Below are 21,776 nucleotides of genomic sequence, written 5' to 3'. Positions count from 1 at the left end.
GATCCCAGGAACCTGAGATCATGACCTGAGCTGAAGGCAGAGGCTTAACCCACTGAGCCACCCAGGTGCCCCAAGAAAAATATCTTTAAAAAAGAAAGGAAGATTTTAAAAAAGATCTTGTTGACTGCAACCTCACATGGAGGAGGGAACCAGAAATCCAGCCTTTCTTTTACGTTTCTTGACTTTGGGACTGGATGTGATCAAGACAAATGTTGAATGCCTTTCTCAGGGCAAACTTTCCTAATTGTCTCAGATATAACCTACTGTCTTTAGAAAATCCAAGAACCCCAGGATCCAAACCTTTTTTTTTTAATTGATGTGATGGACAATTTGATTTCTCTTTCTTTTTTGGCCACCAAATGGAAGGTATGAAATACTTCCTAATAATTTTCCTCCCAACTGGAAAATTAGCATAAACTGTACTTTAAGAAGTGGAATATATATTATTAAATTTCGTTTTTTAAATAGGTAATACATTCACAATTCATGTGTTGAATACGGACACAGTGAAAAGTGCCCCCTCTTCTTCCTCCAACCAGCTCCCAACCTGAAAGAGGATAGTCCCTGTCACTAATTTCTTTAACCCACTGAGCCACCCAGGTGCCCCACTGTCATTAGTTTCTTGTATATCCTTCCAGTTTTCTACGTAGACGCCCTCTATTCAGTTCATTGAACTCTTGTCTACCATTAGGCCAATACCATGGTGTTTTAAATGGCGTAGCTTAACAATGATTCTTGAAATCAAGTAGTGTCAGCTCTGCAACTTTGTTCTTTTCCAGACTTGTTTTGGCTCTTCTAGGTCTTTGCATTTTCATTTGAATTTTAGAATCAGCTTTTCCACAAAAAAACATGCTGAGATCTGGATGGGGATTGCATTGAATTCACACCCACACCCACACACCATGTTGCTTCTCTTTACCTCAAATAAAGAATGCTACGTATAGTTATCTTAGAGGTTATTTTACTTTTAAAAATATTTTGTTTATTTATTTTAGAAAGTGAGAAAGAGAAAGTGAGTGGGGGTTGCGAGGGGCAGAGGAAGAGGAAGAGAGAGAATCCTGAAGCAGACGCTGTGCTAAGCGCAGAGCCTAACTTGATCCCATGACCCTGAGATCATGACCTGAGCCAAAATCAAGAGCCACCCGGGTGCCTCAAAATTTATTTTAAATTAAATTCAAAAGCTATCAAAAGCTAATGTATTCATACTATAACAAATTCAACATGTTGTGAAAAGTAAGTCCCATCCCACCCCATCTCTCAGTCTCAGAGATTCTGTCCTTAAAGGGAAATCTGTGTCTTCAGTCTCTTGCAAATGCTTCTGGGTTTATTCTCTGCATATTCACGTCCTCTTCCCCTCCTCCCCGCTTCCCGTCTCCATCCAGGGAAACGCATCACACGTACACACTGTTCCGTTCCTTACTTTGGTCAGTGTCCATGGGTCCTGAGATAGTTCTCTGTCCACACGTACGGAGCCTTGCTCCTTTTGATGGCTGCGTAGCCCTGTCCTCCTGCTTTAAAGCCACGCATTTAAATGATACGCGCTGCACTGACTCAGCTCTGAAGTTGGGGATCACCCTGACTCACCCCTGCGGCCCTGCCCTCAGCTGGGTTTATCCACTTCTGTTCCACCTTATCTGATTTGTCATTGGTGAGCCCAAGAGATTTATGGAGTTTATTGAGGATAAGGACTGTGGTCTCCAAGGCTGCACCTCCCACCGCAAAGTAGGGCTCCGCTCTGCAGAAAGCAGATACAAAGGGAGCACAGCACAGCGTTGGCATTGAGCCAGCTTCAACTTTGCAGGGTGAGCTGGATGGAGCAGCTTAGCAGGAATAAGCAGACCCGCGATAAGAGAGAAGGTGGCAGCTTTGGGAAAATCTCTCCACGCTCGAAAGGCTGCTCTAAGGTCGGCGATAACACCCCTCAGTATTCGGGTTCACTGGCAGAGTGTTTGTCTTCTGGAATTTTCTCACCAATCCCTTTAGAAAGGGTTTGTGCATCCGCCTGTGGGCAAGAAGCCAGTCGTGGTTTATTCGTGGTCATTTTCACAATGGAGCCATGTTTGGGCTGGGGGTGGGGAGGGAGAAACAGGCTTGTGTCAAGCACTTTCTAGAGTAGAGCTCAGTCGACATCTACAAAGAAGGGGAGGGCCCTTCTGCCTCGCAAGCCCCTCTTTGGCCCTGAGCGACTTTGCAAGGAGCCAGCTGGGTCCCCAGACACAGGCAGTATTTCTTCGGGCAGAGCAAAGGGACAGCTGTTCATTCACAAAGAACGCTAGCTATCTCCATGTGGCCGCGACTGGCCTGATTGTGCAGGGATCCTGGAGTGGCCCTTGGCCTCCTGGTCTGGCTGTCACCATGCCTGTGGCCCCTTGGTAGGACCTGGGTCAGCCCCCCGCTGCAGTCGGGACCCTAAAGCTACTTCAACCTCTGAGTGAGGCAGGGTGGCTGTCCAAGTCTCTTCTGCAATCATTTTGAAATCGATGCTGTGCGTGTCTATAAGATCTAGCTGGGAGCAGAGCGCTGTGTCTGCTCTGGGACTTGCTTTTCCGGTGGTAAGATGTATGTGTTGTCTAGCTTTTATGTTTGTTTTGTTACCCACTGAGTAACTGTCACAAGAACGGGGACCACTTTCTTAGTATCTGGAGTCTTGTTTTATTTGATATCTCCAGGCACAGAGCCGCTTTAGAGAGAAGTGCTCTGAGAATTAGGAATTACATGCAGCCTTTGCTCTTCACACAAAACGGACATATTTGCACACCGGTAATCAGTATGTGCATAAGGTTTAGCAAAATGCCAGAGCGCCTGGCCAGCTCATTCCGTTAAGTGTCTGACTCTGGATTTTGGCTCAGGTCATGACCTCAGGGTAAGCAGATCCAGCCCTGCATCAGGCTCCCTGCAGGGAGCCTGCTTCTCCTTCTCCCTCTGCCCCCCTCACTCAAGCTCATTTTCTCTCTCTCAAATAAATAAAATCATAAAAAAAATAACTAAACCCATAAAGCACTGTATACTTTGTAATGTGCTTTAATAGCATATGAGCATCTTTTGCATTTATTCTCTCGTTTGAATCGATGGCCGCTGGGAGGAGTACAAGATTATTGAATAGGGAAATGAGGTCTGGGGTCCAGGTCACAAGGCTAGTCACAATTCCAGTGTAGCTAATATGCACAAGGCGCTTACTATGTGCTCAGCATTGTTCTAAGTGCTTTGTATATGTGTGAACTCATTCAGTCCTAGCACGCCCCTCGACCTTGTTTTCTGCAACCAGACACTCGGAGGGGAAGTTGCCCAACTGCTAAGTGACTGGACCACAATGTGAACTTGTGAGTGCAGACCTGTCCTGGCGCCCCTCCCTCCCGAGAGTCATCCCCTGTGCAGTGCTTTGCCGTCCTGGCCCACCATGAGCTCCACGGGGGCAGACCCACATCTGTCTGGTTCACCGCTTTCTAGAGCACACGGCAGGTGTCCCAAAATCTGGGAATACAGGCAAACACGCACAATGTCCCCCGGGTCATCTTCAATTTGTAAGGCACGAATGATGAGTCACGTGTCCAGACGTCACCGACACCCTGAAGGTCCTCAGTGGGTGAATGCCACCTGATGGGGGAACGAAGTCTGGGCCTTTTGATCTTAACTTCCCGCAACACCACCCTGTCCAGATAGTGGAAGTCTGTTCCCTGCCATGGTTTTCTTCCCAGGAACACAGTCGTGAGGGGCGAGAGCGGGTAATGTAACTAGCTTTGGATCATCCAAGAAGGGGAACTCATCCTCTCCTTTAATATTTTAATAATAGCATCGGCCTCCACCGGCCTGACCACAGGAGGCCCAGCCCCGTCCCCAGGGACTGCCGCTAAGGATCCTGGGTGAGCGCGTGAGTCCGCATGAGTCCCTCGGTTGGTGCCTGCCACATCCTGCTCGATGTCCCTCCCTTCTAGCTGTGTCTGGACCACTTTGAGGTCTACGTGGTGGCAGCGTAGACTTCTGGTTGTGTGCCTTTTGTTTCCTACTGCTGCTGTAACCAAGCAGTACGAATTTAGTGGCTTAGAACCAAATACATTTATTTGCTTACAGGCTGTAGGTTTCAGAAGCCGGATGTGAGTTTCACCTCAGGTGTCAGCAGGGTCGTACACCTTCGGGAAGCTCTTTAGGAAATCTGGTCCTTTGCCTCTTCCAGCTTCTAGCGTTCACCCACCTCCCCATATTCCTTGGCTCATGGCCCCTCTGTCTTCAAAGCCAGCAGTGTTGGTGCCTCTGGTCCGGCTCCTGCGGTCACAGCTCCCTCTGACAACAGCCTGGAAAGTCTCTGCTTTAAGGATTCAAAGGGTAACATGGGGCACAGCCAGATAAGCCAGGATAATCTCCTTGTCTCAGGATCCTTCAGGACATCTGTGAAGTCCTACTCGCCATGTCAGGTGACATTCCCAGGTTTCGGGGGGATTAGGACATGACCATATTTGGGAGAGTGGGGCACTGTTGTGCCGACCGCATGCTGAAATCACTCTGCCCTCCTTCCACACTAACAGAACTTCTGATTTCTCTCTGAATCCACGAGCACCTAAATACAAGCTGTTTCCCAGCCTCCCTATGAGCATGCTCTGGTCAATAAGACGAGTAGAAGAGTCACATGGAACTTGATGAGGTGTCGTGGGGGCAGGGGGCGGCTTTCTTCCCCTCCTTCCCCCTACCTGGGAGCTGGCATGTGACCGTGGTGGCTGGTAGTCGGGCAGTCACTTCAAGTTGGTAGAGCAACAGAGTAAGAGAACCGCAGGTTCCTGCTGGTCATGGCACCCCCTCCCAGTCCTGAACAAGCTATCTTTGGATTTGGTTGACTTGAGAGAGAAAACTATTTCGATCTTGCTTGAACCTTCTCACTTTCAGATTTCTATCACTTGCCAGTGACTTTAATCCTTATTTATCCTGTGAGATCATGTCATCCCAAAGTATGGGCATAGGCTTGGTTCCTCTTTTTTCCACAAGGCACCAAATATACAAGATTGTCAGTCATACCAAGTCCAGTCACAAACTAAAAATAGAAAAACAAAACTCCACACTTGATAGCAGGTATCTCAGCTCCAGAAAGCCACTGGACACGTCCCATCACAGGGGTCAGCCTTCTCCCTGCTTCCTGCTGTTGCCGTGCTGGGTAGGCTTCTTGCCTTCTTCCAAGGAAGCCCCCTTCTTTCTCTTACCTCCAAGGCCACCCTACAAATAACTTAACGTTCTGATAACTTCTGCAGAGCCATACTCTGCCCCTAGCAAGGACTGCCTTTAAAAAGCTATACAAGGGCACCTGGGAGGCTCAGTCGGCTAAGTGCTCTATTCGATCTCAGCTCAGATCTGGATCTCAGGGTTGTGAGTTTAAGCCCTGTGTGGGGTTCCACACTGGGGGGTGGAGCCTACTTAAATAAAGGGGGCAGTCCCTCGGTGGCTTAGTTGCTTAAATATCAGCCTCTTGAGTTGGCGCAAGGTCGTGGGATGGAGCCCAGGATGGGCTTGCTTGGGATTCTCTCCCTCCCTTCATCACTTGCTCTCTCTCTCCAAAAAAAGCAGTATCAATTACATTAAATGGTTAATGTCTCAATCTGAAGCATCTGCTTTTGGGTAGGAACTTTGCTTATTTACATTGGCATTAAAAAAAAAGGGGGATCATGAATGTGATCCATCCATGAATGGATGGAAATTTTCCCTTGAAATTAATGTCAGCCTCCATCAATCTGTGCCTACACATAGTAGTATGTTACAATTTCTAGCCTCAAATATATGGATGTCCACTGTAAGCATGCTTCTACAGTCACTGGAGACAGCGGGGGCTCTCCAAAAAGAAAAGATAGGGCACCTGGGTGGCTCAGTTGATTAAACCACTGCCTTTGGCTCAGGTCAAGATCCTGGAGTCCCGGGATCGCATCCTGCACTGGGCTCCCAGCTCTGCAGGGAGTCTGCTTCTCTCTCTGAACTTCCACCCTCTCATGCACTCTCTCTCTCTCTAATAAACAAAGAAAATCTTAAAAAAAAAACAACAACAAAAGAAAAAACAAAGAAACAATCAAACAAAGATAAGGAGAAAGCTCAACAACCCAAGAGAATAAAACCACGAGACAACATGAAGACTTTTGTGTTTGAACGCAGAGGAAAGCGGCCAAGACCGATAACTGGTGAAACCCATCACAGTAAGATGGGGAGGCTCGTGAGCAAGAATCAAGAAGAGCACTGTGGAAGGAGTGCTCTGGGCAAAACGGACTGCGATCTCAGAGACAGGGACAAACTACAATGGCGACAAGTGCTTCCCGCCTGTAGCAGGGAGGGCTTGAGCAGAAAACCTCTCTCCCTCTCTCCCTCAGTTGGGTGGAGGAGAAGAGGGGGTTGAGGAAGAGGCAACACCCAGCAGCTGTGATGAAGGCACCAGGTGCTGCTCCTGCTGAAGCCTCCAGGGCATCTTTTCAAGAGCTCTCACTGCCAGTGCGCTGGACGGTCTGTCCATATGGCCACGTGGTCCCCGCACCTGGCTTCAGAGGCAGGGAGACCGTCACTGGCTAGCGTTGTGACTGAGGCAGAAATGGCAAGCAGAGGTCCTGGGGACATTTGTCTCAAAGGTGCATGCCATCTTTGCTGTAATGAACCACAATCAAGGGTCTTATCACTTTAACTTGTAGCTTTATTAAATACCACAGCAGAGCGCATCTGGCCGCACGCAGCAGGAGATAAACGAACACCTCCATCTGTAGTGACAAAGCTGGGGTTCAAATTCAGGATTTTAAGCCCAAAGTTGATCACGATCATATTTGTGTTTGTTTTGTTCAGTTGCTGGCATTTTAGTGTTTCTTCTTTTTTTTTTTTTTAAACAAATGTTTGCTAAAATAAGGTTTCTTAAGAAGCTGATCGGTTATATATAAAAAGATTTTTGGTTTAGTTGGTTTTTTCCAGGCTCTGAGTTTGTGCAGTAACTTTATCCGCTTTTTTCTTTTTAAAGACTTTATTTATTAGAAAGAAAGAGAGAATGAGCTGAGGGGCAGTGGAAGAAGGACAAACAGACTCCTTTCTGAAGGGGGAGACCATTGCGGGGCTTGACTGCAGCACCCTGTGGCATCATAACCTGACGCTTAACAGACTGAGACACCCAGGTGCCCCCACGTTAATCCCTTTTATTTCAATGGTGAATTCACCTGATGCTTATTATAAAAGGTTCAATCAGCGGTGCCTGGCTGGCTCAGTGGGTTAAGCCTCTGCCTTTGGCTTAGCTCATGATCCCAGGGTCCTTGGATCGAGCCCCTCCGCCTAGGGCTCCTTGCTCAGCCGGGAGCCTGGCTCTCCCTCTGCCTGCTGCTTCCCTGCTTGTGCTTTCCCTCTCTCTTTCTGTCAAATAAATAAATAAGATCTTAAAAAATAAAAAATAAATAAAAGTTTCAATCAGTACTGTGGTCCATAGGTTGAAATTCCAGTTGTCTTGTCCACTCCCCCAAATGCCAGTTCTCAGAGGTCATCACCACTATCTCTTGATTTGGACCCTTCCAGATATCCTCTATGCGTTTTTCTATGTATGCAATTAGCATGATAGGTTTCAATTTGAAGTTTGTGATTTTAAGCTTTTTAATTTTTTATTTCGCAAAACCCCAAAACAACCAAAAAGCAAATATTACCTATTACAGCAAAACTTAAAACTATTATAAAAAGATATACTTCATACTATGGAGCCATCAAAAGAAATGAAGTCTTGCCATTTGCAATGACGTGGATGGAACTAGAGGGTTTTAGGCTGAGCGAAATAAGTCAATCAGAGAAAGACGATGATCCTGTGATCTCTCTGATAGGAGGGATTTGAGAGGCAGGGGCGGGGGCTTGTGGGGGGTAGGGAAGGAAAAAATGAAACAAGATGGGATCGGGAGGGAGACAACCATAAGAGACTCAATCTCACAAAACAAACTGAGGGTTGCTGGTGGGTGGGACGGTAGGGGCAGGGTGGCTGGGTTATGGACACTGGGGAGGGTATGTGCTATGGTGAGTGCTGTGAAGTGTGTAAGCCTGATGATCCACCGACCTGTATCCCTGAAACAAATAACACATTATATATATATATTTTAAGATTTTATGTATTTATTTCACAGATAGAGAGATCACAAGTAAGCAGAGAGGCAGGCAGAGAGAGAGAGAGGGGGAAGCAGGCTCCCTGCTGAGCAGAGAGCCCAATGTGGAGCTCAATCCCAGGACCCTGAGATCATGACCTGGGCTGAAGGCAGCGGCTTAATCTACTGAGCCACCCAGGCACCCTAATACATTATATGTTAATAAAAATAATTTTTTTAAAAAGTCACAGTCTTTGAGCTCATAAAAAAAAAAGATATACTTCGTAGTTCCATTTCTTTCCAAAGTAACATCTTCCCCAAGGTAGCCATTATTTACATTTTGTTCATTTTATTCCTAAATTTTACCCACCATGTACAATGTCATTTCTTTTTTTTAAATAAAGACTTTTAAAAATATAATTTCTACAACCAATGTGGGACTCAAACTCACAGCCCTAAGATCAAGAGTTGCATGCTCTACAGAATGAATGAACCAGACACCCCTACATTGTCCTTCCTGTACCTATTTCGATATCATCTGATCATAATTGTTTATATTGATAAAATATAATTATGTTATGCATTTTGGTTTGCAACTTGCATTTTGCAACTTAATCCATCCTGGGCATTTTCTCAGGTCGGTTATTCTAGAGTGAATTTGAAAAACTATTTTTTTTTTAAAGATTTTATTTATTTATTTGACAGAGATTACAAGTAGACAGACAGACAGACAAAGAAGGGAAGCAAGCTCCTAGCTGAGCAGAGAGCCCGATGCAGGGCTCGATCCCAGGACCCTGGGATCATGACCTGAGCCGAAGGCAGAGGCTTTAACCCACTGAGCCACCCAGGCGCCCCTGAAAAACTATTTTAAAGCAAGTCTATGATAGCATGTCATTTTGCTCCTACGTACTTCAATATGTCGTTCTAAAACATAAGAACATTTTTCTATTAAAAGCACAATGTCATGACCACTTCTAACAAAAGAAATGATGAATCCTTGATTTCAGATAGTATCTATTCTAGGGGTGCCTGGCTGGCTCAGTTGGTGGAACATGTGACTCGATCTTAGGGTTGTGAGTTCGAGCCCCACGTTAGATGTAGAGATGACTTTTAAAAAAATCTTAAGAAAGGGTGCCTGGGTGGCTCACTTGGTTAAGAGTCTGCCTTCGGCTCAGGTCATGATCCCAGGGTCCTGGGATAGAGTCCCGTGTTGGGTTCCCTGCTTGGAGGGGAGTCTTCTTCTCCCTCTACCCCCCACCCTTGCTTGTGCTCTCTGTCTCACACAGTCTCTCTCAAATGAATACATAAAATATTTCTAAAAAAATCTTTAAAAAATCAGACAATAACTATTCTATAGTCAAAATTTTCTGATTGCATAAAAAAATCAGGGATGTATAAAAATCTATCTCTATAATAAGTTTGCCTGAGTCAAGATCCAAGTAAGTTCCATGCGTTCTATTTGGTTTTATATCTACAGCACCTACACCTCCTTATTTTACGCATGCTTTGTCTTATAGAACGTCTCGTAATTTATCTGCTTGTTTTCTCATGGTGTTATTTAACTTTTATTCCACTCTTTTATTTTCTCTCAACTGATACTTATATTTAAAATCTCAATTAGATTCAGGCTCAACATTTTCAGTAAGAATTGTTTCCTAGGTTGTGCTATACACTTTATATTAATTCCATCTGGGACACACAATGTCTAGTTGGTCTAGTTGGTCCACTTCTAGTGATACTGAGATTGGGTATCAGGTTTGAAGACATAAACCCTGTGTTCTCCTCAGACCCTTAAGTCTTAGGTTACCCTCTGGCTTCCCATACATTCGACAGTTGTTGAAAGTCTTGGCTGAGAGAAAATGCTTTTTTTGTTTGTTTGTTTGTTTGTCTGTTTCTTTTAAAGTAGTCTCCAGGGACGCCTGAGTGGCTCAGGTCATGATCCTAGGGTCCTGGGATCGAGTCCCATATTGGGCTCCTTGCTCAGTGGGGAGCCTGCTTCTCTCTCTGCCTCTGCCTGCTTGTGCATGCTCGCTCTCTCTCTCTCTCTGACAAACAAATAAATAAATTCTTAAAAAAAAAAAAAAATAAAGTAGTCTCCAGGCAGGGTTTCAACTCATGATCCTTAACTGACTAAGCCACCCAGACACCTCATAAAATGTCTTTCTATAGTTCAAAAACCATCTGTTGACATAGCAAGAGCCAAAATTTGGTTGATTCAAAGCACTGAGTTTGACTGTAACCACTGAAAGGGTACAGAGAGAATATCACGTGAAAGCTGTTCTCACAAGAATGGGGAGGCCTTTTAGATGAGAGAAGGGGGCAGTGGGTGGTGTGTCTGTGAGTTGGGGTGTAAGTGGGAGAAAATTGGGTGAGGTTAAATAGAATCAAATAGTTTTGGGGAAATCTGAAACCTTTTTGGCTACTCGTTCCCCAGCTAGAGCCTAAAGAAGATCCAAACTTGGTATTCTAGATAATACCATAATACCATATTCAACATGATGCCGGAGTGATAAGAGGTTTTTACTGAAGTAGAATTGAGAGACCACTCAGTTTTCAGGGTCTGTTTGTGACTAGAGGAGATCCTGTCCTAGAGGTCAAATTAAGTCATCTTTTGTCAATGGGAGCCCTTCAAGTTGACTAGTGGTCCTTTTGTTATGACTCCAGTAGTTTTGATAACTTCCTTGCTTTCTACTATGATAGAGTATCCAGGCTTATCCTATACATTTCCAGTCTCAAACCTGGAATAAGTGATTTCCCCAAGGAGCTCTGGTTCCTTTTAATGGTCAAATGGTTTGAAGAATAGTTCACCTGCTGGGGTGCTCACTGGAACTGGGATTATCAGGGTTTTTTTCAAAGCTTTTCCAGTGGAAAGACATAGAAAAAAAGTGGTTCACTTTCTTTTATAAAAAGTATATTGGGATGCCTGTGTGGCTCAGTCAGTTAAGCATCTGCCTTCAGCTCAGGTCATGATCCCAGGGTCCTGGGATCAAGCCCCAAATTGGCCTTCTTACTCAGTGGTGAGCCTGCTTCTCCCTCTCCCTCAGCCATTCACTCTGCTTGTACTCTCTGGCTCTCTCTCTCTGTCAAATAAATAAAATCTTAAAAAAAAGAAAAAGAGTATATCACATTTTCAACTGATGTATCCAATTCAAATTTAAGACCACAGAGCTTTACTTAACCTCTTCTATTTTACAGCTGTATCCCTTTCCTTCCACTCTGAGAATCACCATTCTTAAGAATGCTGAAGAAGCAATCTATAAGGAAGGACAGTTGGCAGAGTACGAGGATCCTGAGCTCCCCTTGTCACATGGAAACACACAGAGGCAATAACTATATCCATAAACCCGAATTTGGAAATGACCCAAAGACTGACAGAACAGACCTTCCACAGCTAGTTGTAGGTGTTCAGAATTGGAGGAGAGATAAAGAGTTTCCCAGACTAACAAAAGATGTAAAATGTGAGAACATACATAGGAAACATGGAGAAGGGAATAAAAGAGAAAGAAATAGAAAGGGAAAGAGAAAGTTTTTTTCTTTTTGTTTTCTTGGCTTTTTTTTTAAGAATGTGTTTGGACTTAAATGATCAAATTAATATCAACAGCTATTTAATTAGGATGTTTTATATGTACCCCATAGTAAATACAAATCCCAAACCTATGAGAGAGAAACAAAAAATAAAGAGAAAGAAAGCCAAACATAACACTGTGGAAACTCATCAATCACAAAGAAAGAGAACAAGAGAAGAAGAGAGGGATAGAAGAACTACAGAAAGATCCAGAAAATCAATAACAAATGACAATGAGTACATATCTATCAATAATTACTTTAGCTATAAGTGGCCTAAATTTTCCAATCAAAAGGCACAGGAATGAATAAAGAAGAGTTCAAAGTAATGGTCATAGAGATACTCACAGCTTTTAAGAAAAGAGTGGATGAATTCAGTGACAACTTCAACAAAGAGAAAATTTTTTAAAAGAACCAATCAGAGTTAAGGAATATAATATGTGAAATAAGGAATAAGCTAGAGAGAATCAAGAGCAGTCTAGAGGATACAGAAGAACAGATCAGCCATCTGGAAGCAGGGTAATGGAACGTAACCAAACTGAACAGCAAAAAGAAAAAAGAATTAAAAAAAGAGAGAGAGAGAATAGGTTAAGGGAACTCTACAACATCAACATCATCAAGCATAATAATAATCACATTACAGGGATCCCAGAAAGAGAAGAAAGGTGCATAAAACTTATTTGAAGAAATAATAGCTGAAAACTTCCCTGATCTTGGGAAGGAAATAGACATGCAGGTCCAGGAAGCGCAGACAGTCCCTAACAAGATCAACCCAAGGAGATCCATGTCAAGACACATAATAATTAAAATGGCAAACTAATGTTAAAAAGAAAATATTAAAGCAGCAAGAGAAGAGAAAACAGTTATATACAGGGGAAAACCCAATAAGGCTGCCAGCTTTTTTTTTTAGCAGAAACTTTGCAGGCAAGAAGAACGTGGCATGATATATTCAAAGTGTTGAAAAGAAAAAACCTACTGTCAAGAATACTCTACTCAGCAAGGCTATCATTCAGAATTGAAGGAGAGATAAAGAGTTTCCCAGACAAACAAAAGTTAAGAAGTTCATCACGGGCGTGCCTGGGTGGCTCAGTTGGTTGAGTGGCTGCCTTCAGCTCAGGTCGTGATCCCGGAGTTCTGGGATTGAGCCCCGCATTGGGTTCCCTGCTCCTCAGGGAGCCTGCTTTTTCCTCTCCCTCTGCCTGCCGCTTCCCCTGCTTGTGCTCTCTCTCTTGTCAAATAAATAAATAAAATAAAATAAAATAAAATAAAATAAAATAAAATAAAAAGGAGTTTGTCATGACTAAACTGGCCTTACATGAAATGTTAAAGGGGATTCTTTAAATAGAAAGAAGAGACCATAACTAGAATTAAGAAAATAATGACAGGAAAAAATTTTTACAAGTAAAAGCAAACATGTAATAAAGGTAGTAAATTACTCACTTATAAAGCCAGTGTGGATGTTAAAACACAAAAATAATAAAATCAATTATATCTATAAAAATTAGAGGATACACAACATTTTAAAAATGTTAAATATGGCATCATATATATAAATATGGAGTGGGAAGGTAAAAATGTAGTGTTTTTAGAATGTGTTCAAACTTAAGTGACCCTCAGTTTAATAGAAACTATTATTACACATAGGATGTTATTTTTAACTCAAAGGTAACCACAGATCAAAAACCCTGTAATAGATACACAGAAAATAAAGAGAAATTTAAGCACAACACTAAAGAAGGCCATCAAACCACAAGGGACGAGAGCAAGAGAAGAAGAAAGGAGCAGAGAAGAACTACAAAAAAACCCAGAAAATAATTAACAAATGAAAGTAAGCATATACCTATCAGTAACTATCTTAGGGGCGCCTGGGTGGCTCAGTTGCTTAAGCGACTGCCTTCAGCTCAGGTCATGATCCCGAGTCCTGGGATCAAGTCCCATATCGGACTCCCAGCTCTGTGGGGAGTCTGCTTCTCCCTCTGACCTTCTCCCTAATCATGCTCTCACTCACTCTCTCTCTCTCAAATAAATAAATAAAATCTTTTTAAAAAAATAATTATTTTAAATGTAAATTGTCTAAATGCTCCAATCAAAAGATATAGGATGACTGCATTCATAACAAGACAAAACCCATATATATGCTGCCTACAAGAGACTCAATTCAGACCTAAAGACAGATAAGACTGAAACAGTCGAAGGGATGCCAAAAGATATTCCATGCAAAAGGAAGACAAAGAAAAAAAGCCAGGATAGTAATACTTAGATCAGACAAAATAGGCTTTATTTTTTTTTTTAAGATTTTATTTATTTATTTGACAGACAGAGATCACAATCAGGCAGAGAAGCAGGCAAAGAGAGAGGGGGAAGCAGGCTCCCCACCGAGCAGAGAGCCTGATGCAGGGCTTTGATCCCAGGACCCTGGGACCATGACCTGAGCTGAAGGCGGAGGCTTTAATCCACTGAGCCACCCAGGTGCCCCAGACAAAATAGGCTTTAAAACAAAGACTACAACAAGAGACAAGGAAGGACAATGTAGCACATAATGACAAAGGAATAAATCCAACAAGACTATACAGCTATTGTAAATCTCACTGCACCCAACACAGGAGTACCTAAATAAGTAAAACAAATATTAACAGACATAAAAAGAGAAGTGGATAGCAATACAATAATAAAAGGGACTTTAATATCCCACTTACATAAACAGATAGATTATCCAGAAAGAAAGTCAATAAGGAAACAGTACCTTTGAACAACACATTAGACCACAGGAACCTGAGATACAGAAACATTCCATACCCAAACAGCAGACTACACATGCTTTTCAAGTGCATGTGAAACATTTTCCAGGATAGAACAGGTTTCAATGAATTTTTTTTTTTTAATTTATTTGACAGAGAGAGACAGCGAGAGTGGTGGACTGGGAGAGGGAGAGACTGGGAGAGGGAGAAACAGATTTCCCACTGAGCAGGGAGCCTGATGTGGGGCTTAATCCCAGGACCCCGGGATCATGACCACGGCCAAAGGCAGACACCCAACAACTGAGCCACCCAGGTGCCCCAACAAGTCTCAATTTTTAAAAAGTTAAAATTGTATCAAGTATCTATTTTTACTGCAGTACGAAACAACAAGCCAATTACAAGGAAAAAAACCCACAAATTCGTGGAGGCAAAACATGCTACCTAGCAACCAAAGGATCAATGAAGAAATCAAAGAGGAAATTAATACACAGAAACAAATGAAAATGAAACACAACAGTCCTAAATCTTTGGGATGCAGCGAAAGCAGTTCTAACTGAGAAGTTTATAGCAATACCTAAGAAATAATAAAAAGAGTCTTAAATCAACAATTTAACCTTACATCTGAAGGAAGTAGAAGAACAAACAAAACCCAAAGTTAGTAGAACAAAGGAAATAATAAAGATTAGAGCAGAAATAAGTGAAATACAGACAAAACAAAACCTCGTAAGATCAAAGAAACTAAGATCTGTTTTTTTTAAGATAAACAAAATTGATAAACTCTTAGCCAAACTCCTCAAGAAAAAAAGAGAAAAGACCCAAATAAATAAAATCAGAAATGACAGTAGAGAAATAACAAAGGACACCACAGAAATACAAAGAATTACAGGAGAATGCCATGAAAAGCTATCTACCAACAAACTGGACAACCTAGAAGAAATGGATAATTTCCTAGGAACATACAATCTTCCAAAACAGAATCAGGGAGAAATAGAAAATTTGAATAGACCAATTACTAGTAATGATTACTGATTACTAGTAATTAATAATTAAAAAAAAAATCTCCCAACAAACAAAAGTCTAAGAGAAGATTAGAGAGTTAATTCCTATTCTTATCTAACTATTCCAAACAATAGAAGAGGAGGGAAAACTTTTGAATTCATTGTACAACATACTACAAGGTTAGTATTACCGTGATACCAAAACCAGACGAAGATATCACAATGAACAGAAAACTACAGGCCAACATCCCTGATGCATATAGATGCAAAAATCCCCAACAAAATACTAGCAAACCACATTTAGCAATACATTAAGGGATCATTCACCATGACCAAGTGGGATTTATCCCCAGGACATGAGGGTGGCTCAATAGTCACAAATTAGGGCACTTGGGTGGCTCAGGGGGTTGAGCCTCTGCCTTTGGCTCAGGTCATGATCTCAGGGTCCTGGGATCGAGCCTGGCATTGGCTTTCTGCTCAGCAGGGAGCCTGCTTCCCCCTCTCTCTCTCCGCCTGCGTCTGCCTAGTTGTGACTTCTGTCTGCCAAATAAATAAATAAAATCTTAAAAAAATCACAAATCAATCAATGATCAATCATCACATTAAAAAGAGGAAGGATAAAAACAATATTATCATCTCAATAGATACAGAAAAAGTATTTGACAAAATGCGCCATCTGTTCATGATAAAAACTCTCAACAAAGTAGGTTTGGAGGGAATATACTTCCACATAATAAAGGCCATATGTGAAAAACCCACTGTTAACAGCATACTCAATCAGTATAAAATGAGAACTTTTCCTCTAAGATCAGGAAGAAGACAAGAATGTCCACTCTCACCATTTTTATTCAGCATAGTACCAAAAACGCTAGCTGCAACAACCAGACCAAAAAAAAAAAAAAAAAAAAAGAATAAAAAAGTAAAACATCCAAACTGGTAAAGGAGAAGTAAAACTACCACTGTTTGTAGATGACAGGATACTGTACACACAGAAACCTAAGGAATCTGCTTAAAAGCTATTAGATCTAGTAAATGAGTTCAGTAAATTTGCCAGATACAGCAACTTATTCTATTTCCATATTAATAACAAAGTAGCAGAAAAAGAAACTAAGAAAACAATCTCACTTTAATTTCACCAAAAAAATACATTTATTATAAATAATAATACATTTATATAAATTGTATTTATATAAATAAATAATACATTTAATATAAATTTAACCAAGGAGGTAAAAGACCTGTACTCTGAAAACTATAAGACACTGATAAAAGAGATTGAAGATGACACAAACAAATGGGAAAATGTACTCAAGGATTGCAAGGATTAGTATCGTTAAAATGTCACACTATCCAAAACAGTCTATGGATTCCACACAATCCCTATAAAAATACCAATAGCATTTTTACAGAACTAAAACAAAAAACCCTAAAATTGTATGGAACCACAAAAGACCTACAAGACTCAAAGTAATCTTGAGAAAGACCAAAGCTGGTGGAATCAGAATCCCAGATTTCAAGATGAGCTACGAAGACAATGTGGTACTGGTACAACAATAGACAAATATTTCACCAGAACAGGACAGAGAGGCTGGAAATAAACCCACAGCTCTAAGGTTAATTAATCTCCAGCAAAGGAGTCAAGAATGTACAATGGGGAAAGACAGTCCTTTCAATAAATGATGTGGGAAAACTAGACGGCCATCTGCCAAAGAATGAAACTGGACCACTTTCTTACACCATACACAAAAATAAACTGAAGATAGATTAAAGACTTAAATGTGAGACCTGAAAGTATAAAACTTGTAAAACAAAACATGCACAGTGATTTCTTTGATATTGGCCACTGCAACATTTTTGTAAGTTTGTCCCCTCAGGCAAGGAGAACAAAAGCAAAAACAAACAATTAACACTAAACCAAAATAAAATCTTTTGCACAATGTAGGAAACCATCAATAAAATAAAAAGTCAACTTACTGAATGGGAGAAGATATTTGCAAATGATATATCTAATAAAGGGTTAATATCTAAAATATATAAAGAACTTATGCAACTCAACACCAAAAAAAAGTTTGCTTAAAAACGGGCAGAGCGTCTGAACAGAATTTTTCCAAGAAGACATACAAATGGCCAAGAGACACGTGAAAAAATGGTCAACATAATTAATCATCAAGGAAAAGCAAATCAAAATGGTAATGAGAACTAACGTCACATCTGGTTATAACCACAGAATGGTTATTATCAAAAAGACAAGAAATAACAAATGTTAGTGAAGATGTGGAGAAAAAGGAATTCTCCTGCACCCTTGGTAGGACTATAAGTTGGTGCAACCTCTGTGGAAAGCAGTATGGAGGTTCCTCAAAAAATTAAAAAGGAAATACCATATAATCCAGTGATTCCACCATTGGCTATTTACCCAAGGAAAACAAAAACACTAATTTGAAAAGACATATGCATTCCTGCTTATTGCAACATTATTTACAATAGTCAAAATCTGGGCCCGTGTGTGGCTCAAGTCATGATCCCAGGGTGCTAGGATCAAGTTCCACATTTGCGGGGGGGGGGGGGGGTCCTCACTCAGCGGGGAGTCTGATTCCCTTCTCCCTCTGCCCTCCCCTCTGCTCATCCCCCCCACTCAAATAAATAGAATCCTTAAAAAAACAGCCAAGATATGGAAGCAACCTGAATGTCCATCAGTAGATGAATGGAGAAAGATGTGGTACAAATACACAGCAGAGTATTACTTAGCCACAAACAAGAATGAACTCTTGCCATTTGTGAAAAACAAATAGACCTAAACGTTGTTAGGCTAAGTGAAATAAGTCAGACTTGGGTGGAGAAAAGAAAATGACCATATGATTTCACTTATACGTGGAATCTAAAATACACAACAAATGAATAAACAAAATAGAAACAGACTCATAAATACAGAGAGCAAACTGGTGGTTGTCAGAGGGGAGGGAGAGGTAGGGGTAGATAAAACAGGGAAAGGGGGTTAAGAGGTACAAACTTCCAGTTATAATATAAATAAACCTCAGGGATGAAAAGCACAGCATAGGGAATACTCAGTAATATTGTAATAACATTTTATGGTGACAGATGGTGACCGCAATGATCCCAGTGAGCACTGAGAAATGGATAGAACTGTTGAATCACTGTGTTGTGCATCTGAAACCAATACGAAACAGTATGTCAACTATTCTTTAATCATAATAAAAAAAGGTGGTACAACCCAAGTGTCCCTCAGCTGATGGATGGATAAACAAAACATAGCATACGCAGACAATGGAATATTCTTCAGCCTAAAAAGGAAGGAAGTTCTGTCACATGTTATAATACAGATGAAACCTGTGGACACTATGCTAAGTGAAATGAGCTACCAGAAGACAAATTGTGTCTGATTTTACTTATCTGAGGTATTAGAGTAAGCAAATTCATAGAGACAGACAGTAGAATGGTGATTGTCAGGGGCTGGGAGGGCGCTGTTGTTCAATGGGTACAGATCTTCCATTTTGCAAGATGGAAATGTTGTAGAGATGGATTGTACAACAATGTGAACATATTTAGCACTTACTGGACTGTACACTTAGAAAGGGTTATGACGGGGAGGATCCTGGGTGGCTCAGTCAGCTAAGCATCTGCCTTCAGCTCAGGTCATGATCTCGGGGTCCAGAGGTTAAGCCCCGCGCCAGGCTCTCCGCTCAGCGGGGAGCCTGCTTCTCCTTCTCCCCCTGCTACTCCCCCTGCTTGTGCTCTCAGATAAATAAATAGAATCTTAAAAAAGAGAAATAGTTAAGATGGTAAGTTTTACATTATGCATTTTTTACCATAATAAAAAATAATTGGAAAAGAAAATGAAAAATAAAAAAGTTTTCTCACGCAAGGAGCCTGTAGAGCCCAGAGCTCCCAAACACAGGCTTGCTCCTCCTTAGCCCCCCAGCTTATCCCCTTATTTTGTCGAAGGAGACCCGGGGGAGCCCTGGCCGTCTGCCACAGCACTTCCATCACAAGTAACCATCATTCATGGTCGAACATGAAATGAGCCTAGAGATTTCCTCTTCTCAAGATATATTATTTGAAGGTATGTACGATTCCTTTCTTCATAGTTCTTTACACCAGATTTAACAAAGCCCCAAAGTGTGGTCCCCAGAACCAACTACATCAGTGAATAATTGGAAATGCAGATCAAAGTCCCATGGTTCCACCAGCCCTTCCTGTGACTCTGATGGGACACTAACATTTGTGACGCTCTGCCCTATGTGTTGATGTTTAGGATGTGCCTTTTTTTTTTTTTTTTAAGATTTTTTATTTGTTTATTTGACAGACAGAGATCACAAGTAGGCAGAGAGAGAGAGAGAGAGAGGAGGAAGCAGGCTCCCCACTAAGCAGAGAGTCTGTTGTGGGGCTTGATTCCAGGACCTGGGATCATGACCTGAGCTGAAGGCAGAGGCTTACCCCACTGAGCCACCCAGGCGCCCCTAGGAGGTGACTTTTTTAAAAATATTCTCTACACCCAACATGGAGCTCAAAGCCACAACCCCAAGATCAGGAGTCACATGCTCCTCTGACTGAGCCAGACAGGTACCCCAGGATATGCATTTTTACAGATAGTAACCCATCAATTTCTTCATCCCAATTAAGAAATAGAGTATCACATGTTGCCTGCCATCATTTGTACCATGAAATGTGTCATCATTTATTCACAATCAGGATGAGAGTCTCTGCTCTCTTTCCAAACTACAAGCTCGTCAAAAATCTCTCACGTACACTTGCAGAGTGCCTCTGCAGACGACAAACCACTTCATAATAAATCCAGGCCAGGAAGCACCTCAGGACAGTTTTGCAGAAAGCCGCTCCTTCCTGAAGGTTTATTTCTCTATGCTGTCCTCACTTACCCTGTCCCTCTCTGCTGGTGAGAGTCATTCATACAGAGAGAGAGAGCAGATAGTACAAAGATTGTTAAAGCTGGTTCCCCTCCTATCTTTGCAAATGGTCCTATAGACTAGGGGTCAAGAAAAGGGAAGGCATTCACACCCTATGATTAGTACTTGCCTTCTAAAGCTCCATCACACTTAGAAACAAAGACAAGGACTTATGCTTGTGAGAGCAATGAAAACAAGAGACCATCTGAATAGCCCATTCTGGGAATAACTACACATGTTATCCATAAATGGCCACACACACAACGGAATGCTACGAAGTCCTAAAACGATGTTTACAAAGTTCTAGTGAAGTGGTGAAATGCTTACAATACCAAAAAAAGCGGAATATGAGATCGTGTATACAGTGTGATCACAACACTTTTTTTTTTTTTTTAAAGGACCAAAGAAACACACTATGTCTAAATGTTAACTGTGGTCAATTATTATTATTATTTTTTTTTTTGTGTGTGGAGAGAGCAGGAGGATTTCCTGGTGTGTGTTTTGTTTGTTTGTGTTTTAACTTTCCATATTTCTCTGGAAAAACCAGTTTAACTTGCATCCTTCAGAGGAACATGTACATAGAAATCCTTTCTCTTTGTATCTGTTGATTCACAAAATATTCTGGATCCATCGTCCAAAGTTTTGTGACTCTTTGGTCACTAGCCTAATTTACGTGGTGGACACCAGTCATGTTGTGTGTCTGCCCAGCATCTTTGAGCTCCTCCTCTTGTGGATGAATGTCCCCCGTAGCCGCTCCTCTGCAGCTCGGGCCCCTGCTCAGGCTCTCCCCTCAAGAGCAGGGGGTCCATTCAGAAGACAGCAAGGCAAGGAAGCAGGTGCCTTGTTCTAGCTGGAAAGGACTGTAGCAGAGGCAAGTGACTTTGGGGGGTGGTGGTGACAGACTGAAGATACGATTGGACAACAGTCAGTCACACCACATGTGAAAACAGGACCCTGGCCCAAATCTGTGCAGCCATGAGCTCGGTCAGCCAAATGGCCGTAACCCAGCCCCACACAGCTAGGACTTGACGAATGACCAATGACTGCTGGCTTCCCCACTTTTTTTTTTTTTTTTTTTTTTTTTGCCTCGGCTTCCAACTCGAGACCAACCCGAGAAAGCCACACATCCAGGTGCCCTGGATACCCTGCCCCTGAAGCCTTTCCTTTTACCCACCTTACAGCAGCCCCACTCCCTCCCCCTCCCAGCCCTTCAGCCTCTGCCAAATGCAAATGATAGTGGCGGACTCTGAAAAAAATGGCCTCCACTCATCTTCCTCTGGGTGGCCCTCTGTATTTCTACACAGGACACAGGTGAGGGGCAGTGCCCTGTGGCAGCTCTGTGCAGGCCAGTGGAGTCCTTAGCTGGACATCCCATGCTGGCCCTCCCAGGAGTCCCTGAGCTGCACAGTACTCAGTGATAGGATTCTTTTCTGCTTCTCTCAGCTGGTGCAGCTCCGGCTCACAGCTAAGAATGCTGACTGACAATAGCTACTATTCCAAATC

This window comes from Lontra canadensis, unplaced genomic scaffold, assembly GCF_010015895.1.
Source record: "Lontra canadensis isolate GAN:19392208 unplaced genomic scaffold, GSC_riverotter_1.0 scaffold113, whole genome shotgun sequence".
NCBI classification, from domain to species: Eukaryota; Metazoa; Chordata; class Mammalia; order Carnivora; family Mustelidae; genus Lontra; species Lontra canadensis.
The sequence above is the reverse complement of the archived record's forward strand: the minus strand, read 5'-3'. Positions refer to the sequence as shown.